Source organism: Eleutherodactylus coqui, chromosome 1 (assembly GCF_035609145.1).
Source record: "Eleutherodactylus coqui strain aEleCoq1 chromosome 1, aEleCoq1.hap1, whole genome shotgun sequence".
NCBI classification, from domain to species: domain Eukaryota; kingdom Metazoa; phylum Chordata; class Amphibia; order Anura; family Eleutherodactylidae; genus Eleutherodactylus; species Eleutherodactylus coqui.
The window spans coordinates 307,413,587-307,425,778 of NC_089837.1; the positions used below are offsets into that span (position 1 = coordinate 307,413,587).

General features: G+C 40.1%; 1 protein-coding gene across 3 annotated transcripts in view; it reads right to left on the bottom strand.

The window, feature by feature from the left end:
- Positions 1-5,810: 5,810 nt before the first annotated feature.
- The window catches only part of AIRIM (AFG2 interacting ribosome maturation factor), a 33,427-nt gene continuing 27,045 nt past the window's right edge, over positions 5,811-12,192 (bottom strand). For all 3 annotated transcript variants that reach the window (XM_066574881.1, XM_066574879.1, XM_066574888.1), the window contains exon 6: positions 5,811-9,488. The gene's annotated coding sequence lies outside the window, so the exon portion shown is untranslated. The remainder of the gene's footprint in view (positions 9,489-12,192) is intronic.

Consider the following 12,192-nt stretch of genomic DNA (forward strand, 5'->3'; position numbering starts at 1 on the left):
TTCATTTACTTGAATTAATTTTTGTATATCAACAGCCAAAAGAAAGTTTGGTACCGTTTTAGCCATGTTTAGGAAAAAAAGTCTTACTGTGTTCAATAAAAGAAACTAAATAATCATCTTTCTGTTACACAATACCTTTAACTGGCTGATATAAAAGAAATGATGTTAACCCTTTCCAATCCACTGTCTGACGTCTTCCTACATTCTGATTGAAGCTTGTACAGCGCCAATGTTAGAAGACGTCCGACAGGGTATTCTTACCGTCTATTGCCAGCCACTCCGCTGTCGGAGCCTCTCTGGTGCACACATACTGGCTGTAGCCAGCAGATGGCACCGTTGTATAACAGCAAAAAGACAAAGCCTTTTAGGAAACCCTGAATCCAAAATTGGATTGGAAAGGGTTAAACAGCAAACTTTTGAGACCTCTTAGGTATGTTCACTACGCATGGTACAACGAAAAATTAAAGCAAGACTGAGGTCTTGTCGTCAAACAATTATCCTGTGGCAAAACATCCTTATAGCCTAGTACACAACATATGAAACGTAATATTTAAAAGACAATTTCAAGTCTTGGACAGACAGGAGAACCTGGAAAAGGAAATTTGTGGCAGTCATTGGCACACAACGCAGACCTAAATGTGTCACAAGGATTTATATCATGTCATCTAAGTAATCTAGTCCAGAAATAATAAGACTTATACTTCAGCGCTCCGTTGAGCTGTAACGGTATATGTCAAGAAGATCGTACTTGTTTAGGGGTGCCCGATCTCCTGGCACCCCTCACTCCAAGAAAGCAGAAAACCCAATAGAGAGTGACGTGTTCTTTTTTAAGTAAAAATGTAATATTTTAAAACAAATTAATAAATAATGCGACACGTTTCGGCTTATGCTAAGCCTTCTTCAAGCATATATGAAGATCTATAAGATATGCTTGAAGAAGGCTTAGCATAAGCCGAAACGCGTCGCATTATTTATTAATTTGTTTTTAAAATTTTTACTTAAAAAAGAACACGTCACTCTCTATTGGGTTTTCTGCTTCCTTGGAGTGAGGGGTGCCAGGAGATCGGGCACCTCTAAACAAGTAAGATCTTCTTGACATATACCGTTACAGCTCAACGGAGCGCTGAAGTATAAATATTTTTATTTGTTCTGATTGCAAATTTCTTCCTCCTTAAACATACGTTTGGAGTTATCTTCTTCTGCTGCTCTCCCTCTGGGATGTCTCAAGACCGTTGACCTGACAGTAATTATATTTCAATTTTAGAGGCACACGTGGACTAACAAACTGACCAGTGCCTTAATCCAAGGACCGGTTCAGTTGCGGTGAGTCCCCATACGTATTAAGCCTTTTCTGTTTTCCCATTATACCACTGGAGCGCCGCTTCTGACCATTTATTGTTCTATCTACCTAGTCCAGAAATAGTGAGGGCACCAGGGTTCTGAACTAACATCAGCTTGCAGACAGTAAGGGCTTATTCACATATAACAATTTTAACATACAAATTCTGTCCGAGCTTGAAACTGACAGAACTCGGGCAGAACCTGGACTCGTTAAATTCACTGTCTGTATTCGCGTGGTGATATTTTTTCACGAACAAATGGTTAGTGTAAAAAATAAGTAAATAAAAAAATTGCAGTATTTCCTATTTTCGTACAAATGGGTGCGTTAAAAACAAAGGAATGCATTTGCATAGCATTTTAGTGCGTTCCATTTTCTTTTTATGCATTGACTTCAGTGGGAGTTTTAACCCCTTTCAATCCACTGCCTGACGTCTAAAGACATGATTTAAGGCTGTACAGCTCTGATGTTGGAAGATATCGGTCTGGGTTCTCTTACTGTATATTGCCAGCCTCTGCTGTCTGAGGCTATCCAACGTGTCACCTTATGCAGTACTGGCTTTAGCCAGCAGATAGCACTGTTTTATAATGGCAGAAAAAGAGTAAGCCCCCTAGGAAAACCAGGATACAAATTGGATTGGAAAGGGTTAAATAACGTCAATGGGTCCACCTTCCGTTTTTTTTTTCACACACATGAAAACATTGCATTCAAATGTCAACTGAACAAAACTTAATGTAAAATGTACATACACTCGCAGTGAAAATCAGACAGTTTTCCAGTAACCAAAATGGAACTTGGCCATGTGAAGTCCTTATTCACATGGGCTTATACAATTTTGGTCTGTAAAAATAGGACCGATTTCACAGTTTTCTACGCCTGTGTGCCATCTATTTTTTATGTGTTCAAAAAGAAAAAAACAAAAGAAAGCCCAAGTGATGACATTTTTGTCATAACCCACAAAAACACTCATATAAAAGGTCCTCTGACTGTACTAACACCAATTCCTAGTGCTTATTACAGCGTAAGGCCTCGTTCAGACGGGCGGTTTTTTTGCGCACAAGTAGCTGTGCAAAAAGAACGTGTCTATTAGAACCAATAATTTCCTAAGCGTTCGCATGAACGATTTTTAGATGCGTAAAATACTCCGCCTGTTGTGTGAGGGCTCATTTTGTGCTGGATGTCCTGTAGTTTTCATTGGTATTATTTTTGAATACATACAACTTTTTGATTGCTTTTCATTACATATTTTCCTGGAGACAGGGTGACCAAAAAAGCACAATTCTTTTTTTTTTTCCTGACGACGTTCATCGTGTGTTGTAAATTATGCGTTATTTTGATAGATCTGACTTTTACTGACGCAGCAATATCAAATATATAAAAAGGGGAGTTTTTTAAAACTTTTATTACTTTATTTAAGTGATTACTAAAACTTTATTAATCGTATTTTTACTTTTTTTTTTTAGTCCCCAGGGGGACAACAACTTGCGATGCTTTGATCGCTCCTGATGAGACACAGCATTAAATCATACTACGATCGGGCAGGCATTTTATCAAGCCCCTCTACGGGCATGGCTTGATAGGCACTCTGCCAAGACAGCCCTGGGGCCTATCAGAAGGCCCCCGGCTACCATGACATCCGCACAGCTCCCTGCAACCTTATCGTGGGGGCTGTACGGGAGCACTGAAAATTGTCCAGGAGATTTAAATGCAGCTGTCAGAATTGACAGTGGCATTTAAAGCTGCACGGCTTATCGGGGCTGTTGCCGGCGGGTGTCAGTTGTAAGAAACAGCTGAAGCCTGCATTGTATGAAGGCAGATCACCCAGTGATCTTCCTTCATGCATACTCCGACACTGCAGGACGTAACTGTACGCCCTGCAGCGTTAAAGGGTTAAAATAATGTCTTTCCCTGTTGATTCTGTTTTATTGACCAGCTAATGTTTCAAAGATTTGTAGGGCAGCAATTGCTGGAGGAATAACCTAGAAGGAAGACGAGGCTCTGGGTTCACCGGCTCATGTCACAGCAGACCCACAAGGGCCATTTCCACAGCCTCTATAGTGATCTGGGGAAGCATCCTGATGTATATATATATATATTTTCTATTTCTTCTACAGCTTTTTTTTCTGAGCTTGCAGGGGCCATTGCTATGATAATGTTTTGCTTGATTTTCACAGATTGTCTCCGTTTCTTTTGTGAATGATATACAGAGGGTTAAACTCACCTGCTGGCAGTCATTTGCATACATGATGTCATTTCCTGTATCAATTTATAGACATGATATATCTTATCTTTAGATGATGGCTACAACATTTTCACCGCGTAAAAAAATGCCCGTCTGAATATCCCAATTTAATGGTTTCTTGTGCTGTCCGACGGGAAAAGACCCATGGGAACGAGCTCTAAAACTTTCATACTGCTTATCTTTGAACTAATACACAGGATACATGATTAATGCATGTTCTGTGAGGATCTCACTGCTGGGACTCTCATCAATGAAGAATGCATGTCCGGCTTTACTCCTAACTATAACAGCCGCAATGAGGAGCTTGAATGGAGTGTTGAGCAAGCACACGCCCTGCTGCTCTATTCAACTTTATGGGCATGCTGGACATAGCCGAGCGATTGTACTCAGCCATCTCCAACAATCCCTTTATAATGAAAGAATCGTCAGGGAGCATGCTTAGCAATTGCGCCATTCAAGCTCCTCCTCACTCCGTGGGTGGGGGAAAGGAAGGTGCCGGGAGGAGGAAACTGGGACACTGGACACCTATTCTTGTGATTGTTGGGGATTCAGACAGTTACGTCCTATCCTGTGAATAGCTGATAAATGTGGATTTTGGGACAACTAATTTAAAGGGTTATTCCGAGCATTTACTATTGGTGACCTATCCTCAGTATAGGTCATCAAAAGTTGATCAGCTGGGGTTCAACACTCAGGATGCCTGCTGTCAGCTGAGCCTCCAGTCTATTTTCAGAGCAGCTGGATGTCCACATTGTGGTCTGAGCTGGAAGTGTAACAGAAAGACTTTGCTCCCATTGAAGCCAATGTGAGCAATACCTTCTATCACTCATCCGGCTCTGAATGCAATGAGTAAGCAGCAGCATAATAGAAGTGTGTGTGTGTGTGTGTGTGCGTGTGCGTGTGCGTGCGTGCGTGCGTGTGTGCGTGTGTGTGTGTGTACTATTAATGAGGATAGGGCATCAACACTAAATATCCAGAATACCCCTTTAATGATAAATCCATTAACAATTACCCTTTTTAATGCTATTATTCTTTTGGAAACATACAAATGACCTTTAGTTTGGCAAAACTAACTTTCCCATAGTTAATCCCTTTCAAGTGAATATATTGTCTACTTGTAATTCTTGTTTATTGTCATCTTATTTTTTTATAACTGTTCAGTAAAACGGATTAACTTACATTATTCAATACAGACAATATTATGTCTCCACATTTCTGTGTTTAATAAAATTATTGGAAACAGCCATATTGTACCCTTGGCCTGGGTAAATGTCATCCGCAAACTGCAATGAAACACTGCCCCCTTTGGCAAATGTATGAAAAAGACTTTCTTTACAGTATAGTGCCCTGAGTGTACACATTCTGGGATGTTCACAAATGGCCATGCAGATCTACTAGAGCTCTAGACCAACATGTCTGGAATCAATTCTTGTCAAGCAACATTTTATAAATCAAAGAAATACAAAATCAGCCAAAGCATCCAAGTTCACACTCACTCCATTACAGCCTTATTTTAAACAAAAGGCTTTTATTGAAAATACACAATTTTGAATTAGTGAGGCCATAAGCGGTTACATTAAAAAGCTTTAGTTTATATTTAGGAATTCTTGATAATAAAATGTCCTCAGTATTATTTATGTAGCTGTAAATGCTTTTCATTTTTTTTTCAGCATACATATATTTTCTATTTTTGCTAGAAATCCAAATACATGCTTGAATTTAACTTTCAGATTGCAAGGCTCTACAAGTTGTTGCAAATTTTGTGAATATATAACCATGTCTTTTGTAAAATGACGGAAATGATTAGCATTTTGGAAATATAGGGACACGTGTTATGCATGCAGAATGCTCACTGCACAGATTTATGCCATTACATGTCTTTATGGAGATTACAGCTGTTTTGTTACTTATCTCTGAACCCTGATGCATCCCATCACACAGCAATAGAGTTAAAGGGTTATTCCCATAACAGACATTTATGAAATATCCTGTGTCTGCATACAGAGTTAAACAAATTCCATATCTCTATAGCTATGTGAGGGAAAGCAGGTGATTGAAAGATCTGCCACGAACAGATATAGGATTATTCTGCATACAATTTTGAACATTGAAATGCTTTTCAAATGTAGACATTCACTTTAAAGCCCCAGTTTACAAGCAGAAGGCCCTCCTACTCTGAGGAAGGAACACCCACATAGTAGCAATCATGCACCATGGAAGCTAGTAAAGCAAAGTACTCTAAAAAGTTTATTTAATTTTAAAAAAGGCGTGAAAAGCGTTTTAATAGTATAAGGCCGGTTTCACATCTACATTGGGACCTGTGGCCGGAGGATCATCACAGATGCAGCTGAAAATATCAAAAGAAAAAGTGCTGCCTGCAGATTGTTTTTTTCAATCCAAAAGCTGGACAGGTGGGCGGAAAGCAGTTGGACCCCATTATAGTCTAGCGATGTTCGGTTCTGTCCAGAGACAGAACTGTTTGGCCACTGGGATTCCCCTTTCCTGCTCCCTGAGTGGAGCAGGAAAGCAGATGTAAAACTACCCTAACATGATTATTACATGATTATGAAGCATGGTAAAAGTGCCCACAGACCTACGGCATTAATAGACATTGAATAGATAACTGGAAAAGATGCTTAAAATACAGGGGGCCACATTGTCATACTGAATCACATTCAAAAGGCTAAAGTGGTATTCCCATATGAGGCATTTATGGCAACTTCTGGGAGAATGGGGGTCCCTTTCATCTGTAATCAGCACTCCAGAAGAGGAGACCATGCAGGTGGCTCTCGCGTTTGAAGATAATGGGTGCTGTGATAACAGCCTAGCATTATACAACTCGTGTAAACTACAATAGGGAGAGTCACATGCATAGAATGTCACTTCTAAATCATACACTCCTTTATGGAGTGGCAAACAATGGTCAAGGGACCCTATTTCCCTGATATATGACAGAACCAGAGATGGCTACACAGTGTAGTCTTTGTAGCTGTTCAGGCACTAGGGTGGAGCCTCAGGTGTAGCAGCCGCAGGTCTGGAGAGTAGTCAGATGGAAAACCTGGAGTCAGCACTGGGAAGTCTCGGTATGCAGTACAATGGATGATGCGAGCAGCGTAGTCCAGAGGGAAGCCAGAAGTCGGTTACAGAAAGTCTCAGTGTGCAGTACAATGGATGAGGCGAGCAACGTAGTCCAGAGGGAAGCCAGAAGTCAGTTACTGAAAGTCTTGGTATGCAGTACAATAGATGAGACGGGTAACATAGTCAGGAGGGCAGCCAGAAGTCGGTAACAGGTAATCACAGTTTGGAGAAGAGGAGCAGGTATAGGAGATGATGCTTCATCAAGGCAATGGAGCACAATAATATCGCAAGGTAGGAGAGATCAGGGCCAGGTTTATATGGCAAGCCTAGTCAGGGACAGGGTGGAGCCAGAGCAGAGACTGGATAGCGGGATCTGGGAAGAAGGCTAAGTTATGCAGGGTAACAGTCCAAAGGCTTGATAGCTTAACAGGGAGAGCTGCAGTCTGGAGTACGGGAGGTCTTAGGTTCGATTCCTGACAGTATTAGTACTTGCCTGTCTTCTCCTCTCACACTTCTTCTCTTTGACATGGAAACTACATGGTTGGGACCACAGAAAATGGTGTCATGGCTTGCATGTGGCCCCTATCCACCTCTGCTTTAAATCAACTTCTTTGTATACTATAAATTACAGTCTAGAAGTAATAACTTTCAGTTTGTTATGAACGCATGAAAAAGTGCATACATAGTGATAGATTTATTACTACCGACATTTCATATGCCAGTTTTAATCTGGAGTGAAAAGTGTCAAATTTATTAAGAACTGCACATGCATCTTGGGCTGTACTCATGCTAGATATTGAAGTCCATACCCCCTGTGAGGTGTAGATTTACACCATGATTTGCCAATCTATGGTATCAATGATGTTAAATCTGTTGCCTCTCCATCTAAACACTACTTTCCTGGCCACTTTTCAAAAGTAACAAGAAATGTGAAAAGCCACAAATTTAAGAATAAATATGGTCTGCTCTACTATTTGTTAGTTTTCTACGCCATGAAATTAGTATAAAGCCTTTGATGAATTTCCCCCTAGACTTGTTTACATGTATTTTCACAGTGCTGATTCCAAAAATGTTGGCGTCTGGACATTTTTAAATAACTGCTTCTGTTTTCTAGCCTGTCATACGTACACATTTTTAGGCACACATAACTGGTGTGGAGAGTTGAGTTGTGTCACTCTATTAACAGCAGCTGTTATTTGTAACAAAAAAAGACAATATCTTGACAAATATGGAACGTTTCATCTGTTAGATTTTGTGATGTAAAATCCTTTTATGTCCAAGAGCAACTACTGTAGTCTGTGCCAATATTACCCTTTGATGACAATACCTGTCTCCTTGTCACTTGAACCGTTGGCTATACAGATTAGATTAAGTGCCCTTTTACACGGCATGATCATCAAGTGAGTAATCGTTACATCAATTAATTTGCATAGTAATTGTTAGGTATAAACGTGTGCAGCGAGTGAACAATCAGCGATAATCGAACGTGTTATTGCAGAAGAGATCATTCAATTAATTGGACCTAAAAACTATCATTCATCTGTGGTAAATCCTCCCATGTAAACGGAGTCTTAACGATTTGCTGGTTGACCAGAGGCTTGGTCATGATCCACTGAATGATTGAACCGACCAATTATTGTCCAATAGATATAAATGCCAAGCAAACAATATATGATTGCTACATCATCGTTGGTTGCATGCTCATTCCAATTTATCTTGGCGTGTAAAAAACTCTATTGTCAGTCAACCAATTTAGGCAGATTAATCTTTTATGTATGGGGCAGCCAAATTACCCACCGGGAGAAAAGCACTGGCAGATTTGTCTGGCAGCAGCTTATCTCTCTTCTCTGTATTGAAATTATCATGTCATTCCGAGTATGCATATCTTTATGGGATTGTTAGTAGAGATAGCGGTTATCTCATGTTTATGGCTTGATTTATTAAAGTGTCCTATCTGATCTTTCTCCATGTTTATTTTTGCTTCTCTAGGCATTTTCAATAGAAACTATGGTCTGTGTTTTATGATATCTGTGCTTTTAGATTACTGCCAAAGTGGCTGTAGTCCACTAGGGCTTGAGTGGAACTGAAAATTATTAGAAAAACATGGCGTTTTTTTTTCTAAAAAACATTGCCTCACCTATCCACAATTTATGTGACAAACTGTAGTTTAGCCCCCTTGATTGCTATAGAGCTAAACTCCATTACTGGACATAGCCCATGGACTGACCCGATGTGATTTCTTGAAGTAACCAAAAATCACTAGACTCAAGGTAATCAATTTCATCCTATGAATTAAAAAAAAAAAAAAAAAAACACTCCGGCTCTTGATGCAGTTTTTGAGCCAAAGCCAGGAAAGGATTCAAAATGCAAATAAAAAATAAAGGAGGGACTTGACGCAAACTACTGCATAAAAAAACGCAGTGGCATTTTCCAAAAAAAAAAAAAAAAAGCTGTGTAAAAATCCCCCTAAACGTCCCTTGTTATTATCTCTATGGAGATATTGCTTCTGATTTCCTGATAAAGAAGACTTTATTTTCCTCCAATTATAAACATTCCTTAAAGGGGTTAACCCACAAAAAATATTGTTTATAGTTCAATCCAACCCATAATTGTAAACATTTTTTGTATTTACACTTATTAAAACATGTTTCTATCCCCAGATATTCCAGAACTACTCAATTCTGTGTCCACTTGAGTAACTATTTCAAGGTGGTCACACATGCTCAGTCTTGCTTCTTTCTGTGTTCCTCTAGGTAATTGGAGGGATTCCTGGTGTGGTCAGCGGCTGCATCTGAAGTTGCTGCATCTTCTCTGATGTCAGAAGGGATGCTGAGTAAGTGATAAGAGAGCGAGATAGCGTTACTACAGAAACTCATAAGAGTGATGTCATAAAAGGTATGATTAGGCTGAAAATAGGTGAAACAGGGAAAGCTGAAGACTTATCAACACCCCCTTTATCATGTTTTTTTCAGACAATGTTGGGTCTTTAGAATGTCTATGTTTTACTGAAAAACTAGTGGATCACAAACTTCTAGCAGATGTGGTTGAAAACTCAACAGTAAGAGAATTTAAATGGTCACAAACTTTTCAAACATCTTGTGCTTATATGATAGTCAGTGTCATAATTAGCAAAACATCAATTTGTTTACCCAAAATTAAATTTGTTTGATGAAAAATTATGCTAAAATGCCAGCTACTATGGGATTTCCTTCCTCCTAACTTGCTGGGTACTGCCTGTTGTCAAGTGGTGTTCTCTCTGTTAGGGCTTATTCAGACGACCGTATATCGTCCGCGTATTCACGCCAGCCGATATACAGCGTCCTCTCTGCAGGGGGAGGAGGCTGAAAGAGCCGGGAGCAGTGCACTGAGCTCCCGCCCCCTTTTCACTATTTGCTATGGGAGGGGGCGGAGATAACTCCCGGAACTTAGCTCTGCCCCGCCTCCTATCACTGCAAATACTACCGAGGGGCGGAGAGGAGGCGGGAGCTCAGTGCACTGCTCCTGGCTCTTTCAGCCTCCTTACCCTGCAGAGAGGGACGCCGTATATCGGCCGGCGTGAATAAGCCCTTAGGTAGTATTCAGATGGGCGAGTGCGATTTCCGTCCAAGAAACTCAAACCGATATCATGCTCATAAACATGCAATTCCCTAAGCAAGATGTGTTTTGAAAAAAAACGCATGTTATTTCAATAGGAAAAAAAACGCATCTGCGTGCAAGTACAATAGTTTTTTTTTTGTCCATAGAAAGAAAGAATGGGTGAAATCAACCAAAAATAGGACATGCAGTGATTGCATCATCGCTGCGAGAGAAAAATCATTTATTTGAGTAAACATATTAAAACCAATATCTTATTTTCATGTGCAAGTTCTGTCCATAGTAGAGATGAGCGAGCATACTCGGAAAAGCACTACTCGCTCGAGTAATGTGCTTTATCCGAGTATCGCTGTGCTCGGGTCTGAAGATTCGGGTGCCGCTGCGGCTGACAGGTGAGTCGCAGCAGGGAGCAGGGGAGAGCGGGCGGGAGAGAGGGAGAGAAAGATCTTACCTCCGTTCCTCCCCGCTCTCCCCTGCAGCTCCCCGCTCCGTGCCGGCACCCGAATCTTCAGACCCGAGCACAGCGATACTCGGATAAAGCAAATTACTCGAGCGAGTGGTGCTTTTCCAAGTACGCTCGCTCATCTCTAGTCCATAGCACTATGAGACCAAATTTGCGTGTAAAAATCGCCCATGTGAATAAATCCTTACCCGAGTCCATAAAGCAGGAAGTGGAGCGGGTGGATGAGTCATCCTGCTCTTTGAAGTCAATGAGTGCAGAGGAGAGGAGGAGGGAAAGAAGGAAAGACTCACACAGACATGCTGTTTAGAGCTCAAGGTGAGTGATTTGCTTCCACTTATTCACATCTACACTGCTCACAACTGCTCCACACTGTTCTACATGATGATGTTACATCTGTAGGTGTATTACAAACAGAGGGCAGAATCTGCAGTTCACTGTGCACAATGTATAAAAGTCTTCTCGCACCAGTTTTGAGATAACTGAGAATCAAATATAAAAAAAATGGAGGAAACAAGTCATATAATGGCCAGAAGTAGTGTTAATCCTCACGTACAATTATGGCAGTTTGTTCTGAAAAGTCAGGTATGCTTTAACCCCTTAATGACGCGGCCCCTTTTTCTTTTTCCATTTTAGTTTTTTCCTCCCCCCTTCAAAAAAAAAATCGTAACTCCTTTATTTATCCATCTACGTCGCTGTATGAGGGCTTGTTTTTTACGGGACAAGTTGTATTTTTTAATGGTGCTATTTAAAGTACCATATAATGTACTGAAAAACTTTTCAAAAAATTCTAAGTGGAGTAAAATGAAAAAAAACCGACATTTCGCCATTTTTTAGTGCGTCTTGTTTCTGCGGCGCACAAACGGCAACAAAAGCGACATAACTTTATTCTATGGGTCGGTACGATTACTACAATACCAAACTTGTATAGTTTTTTTTTTTTACTATACTACTTTAATTTTTTTTCAAAGACATTTAATTTTTTTCAATTATTTTCTGCGGTCATTTTGTGCGCGCCATAACTTTTTTATTTTTCTGTCGACGTAGTTGAGCGAGGGCTCATTGTTTGCGGGATGTTCTGTAGTTTCTAATAGTACCAATTTGGAATACATACGACTTTTTGATCACTTTTTATTGCGTTTTTTCTGGGAGAAAGGGTAACTAAAAAAGTGCATTCCTGGCGTCCTTTATTTCATTTTTCGGACGACATTCACCGTGCGGGAAAAATAATGCACTACTTTGATAGATCGGACTCTTACGGACGCGGCGATACCAAATATGTATTTTTATTGTATGATTTAGATTTTTTAATAATAGATATGGCAAAAGAGGGGTGATTTAAACTTTTACCACTTTTTTTTTTTTTTACAATTAAAAAAACTTTATTGATTGTTTTTTTTTACATTACTTTGAAGTCCCCCTGGGGGACTTTAACATGCGATGCTTTGATCGCTCCTGCAGTATGACGTAATGCTGTAG